We start from the raw sequence: 2500 nt of genomic DNA, 5'->3' as shown, positions 1-2500 counted from the left end.
CTTTTTTCTCTTTATCTTTTTTTATTTATGTATCTCCTCTATCTTTCTCCCTTTCTTTTATGCAACCTTTCTTTCCTTTTTTTATTGCAAACATACCATACGGCTGCACGAAAGTAGAACGCAATTTTTAATGCTTTATCTCTACTGATATTGGGAGATGAAAATAAATTATTACGATTCTGTATCCTGGTATTTTGCTCTTTCTCTTGTCAGCTCGCAGATGTCAGGAGCAGCAGCTGACAGAGCGTGCCAAATTATTCCAGTATTTTTTTTTTTTTTTTGCTCGGTCTCTCTCTCTCTCTCTCTCTCTCTCTCTCTCTCTCTCTCTATCTATCTATCTATCTATCTATCTATCTATCTATCTATCTATCTATCTCTCTGTATGCATGCATTTATGTATGTATGTATCTGTCTGACCCTCTATATATTTACCTATCTATCCTTTCCCTCCTCCCATCCACATATATCCTTCCTCATTACCCTTTTTATTCCTCCTCCTTTCCTCTCTCCCTTTCCGCCTGGCCCTAACCTGGCCTTACCTTGGCCTTACCCATCTCTCCTGCCCTACCCATCTACCCTGGCCCTAACCTGGCTCTCCCTGGCCGTACCCTGGCCCTACCCATCTCCCCTGGCCCTCCCCTGGCCCTACCCATCTCCCCTGGCCCTACCCTGGCCCTACCCATCTCCCCTGGCCCTACCCTGGCCCTACTCTGGCCCTACCCATCTCCCCTGGCCCTACCCTGCCATTCCTTCCCCACCTGGCTGATTCCCATCGACCTCTATTCGACAACCTAATAATGAAGAGAGGGAGAATACGTGTTTCTGTTTGACTTCTCTCTGTGCATTTCCTTCGCTCAAGCAGTTAATGGCTCGCCATTTGTCTGTGAAATTTATGTGGTGCTTCTGTTTGTGTTGTGGTTTCCTGGTGCAATCTGTCTTGTTTCTCCAGAATCAGAGTATGCCATTCCGCAGTGATCAGAGGTGTGTGTGTGTGTGTGTGTGTGTCTGTGTGTGTGTCTGTGTGTGTGTGTACACAGACAAATCCACATACACATACCTGCAGAGACAAATCCACATACCACCATATACATATACAGAAAAAAACATCTACATAGCCACCCTTTACCTATACAGAAGAAAAAAAAACACACACACACACACACACACACATACCAGTACGAACGAATCCACTCACCCTCACATACCTGTAGAGACAAACCCACATACCCACACACGGAAGACTACATAAGCATTCGGACCAATTAAACTAACACGACGTCGCTGGAAACTTTAAACTAAAACCAATTTCACGGGAACAAAACGCAGAGGGTTTGCTGAAGGTTCGAATTCTATACGTTGTGTTCAGTTTAAGGCTTGAGTGATGGAAGTACTCGAACTTCCAGGAGATATTAGGTCATTATGATGATGATTATGATATTGATTGTGATGATAGGAATGATATTGAGGATGCTATTACTATTTATACTATTACTGTTACTGTTACTACTGCTACTACTGGTACTACTACTATTGCTACTACCACTACTTCTGGTGTTGCTGCTACTTCTACTACTACTACTATTATTTCTTTTAGTACAGCTACTGTTGATAAAAAGAAAGGACTCAGAGCCCTCTTTGTCTCGTTGTCTGTGTTGTCTATCTCCTTCTCCTCCTGTTCCTCCTCTACATTTCATTTCCCTCTTCTCCGCCCCTTCCTCCATCTCCCTTTTCTCTTCTCACTTCTCTTCCTCCCCTCTCTCCTTCTCCCCTTCCTTCTTCTTCTCCATATCCTTTCTTCCTCTCCCAATCCTCCTTCTTCTCCTCCCTCTTCCATCTCCCTCCAATCTCTCCACTTCCTCTTTTCATTCCTCTCCCTCCCCTTCTCCCTGCCCCCCCCCCCTCCCCAAGTCGTTTCTCCCCTCTCTTCCTCTTCCCATCCTCTCTTCCTCTCTCCCTCACCTCATCCACTCTCCCTCTCCCCATCCTCTCTAGCTCTCTCCCTCTCTCCATCCTCTCTCCCTCTCCTCTTCCGTCTCCATCTCCCCTTCCCCCCATCTCCCCAGCACTATCAGTAGCAACAAGCCTCGTGATGCAAACCCCGCCGCTTGCTTCGTCGCATTGTGTAAATTCTCTCCGCATTCGGTTGGTTACTTGCCTAATGAATAAAAGCGAGGGACCTTTGGAGCCTCGCCTTTGTTTTCCTTTGGTTTCGGTGTCAAGACATACACACTTGCGTGATTGCATTCATATATGCTATGTGTATGTAGCTGCGTACTTGTGTGTATATATGTATTTATAACTGTGTGTGTGTGTGTGGTGTGTGTGTGTGTGTGTGTTTGTGTGTGTTGTGTGTGTGTGTGTGTGTGTGTGTGTGTGTGTGTGGTGTGTGTGTGTGTGTGTGTGTGTGTGTGTGTGTGTGTGTGTGTGTGTGTGTGTGTTGCCCCCGTATACACACAAACTACAAATATATATATATATATATATATATATATATATATAT

The 2500-nt window shown here is 45.0% G+C and overlaps 1 protein-coding gene across 1 annotated transcript in view; it reads right to left on the bottom strand.

Annotated features, from left to right (window-relative positions):
- The window catches only part of LOC119577663 (protein O-mannosyl-transferase TMTC1-like), a 113840-nt gene that overhangs the window by 89459 nt on the left and 21881 nt on the right, over positions 1-2500 (bottom strand). The window lies entirely within an intron of this gene.

The sequence above is a fragment of the Penaeus monodon genome, chromosome 10 (assembly GCF_015228065.2).
Source record: "Penaeus monodon isolate SGIC_2016 chromosome 10, NSTDA_Pmon_1, whole genome shotgun sequence".
Classification (NCBI taxonomy): domain Eukaryota; kingdom Metazoa; phylum Arthropoda; class Malacostraca; order Decapoda; family Penaeidae; genus Penaeus; species Penaeus monodon.
This window is presented reverse-complemented; position numbering and strand designations above follow the sequence as displayed.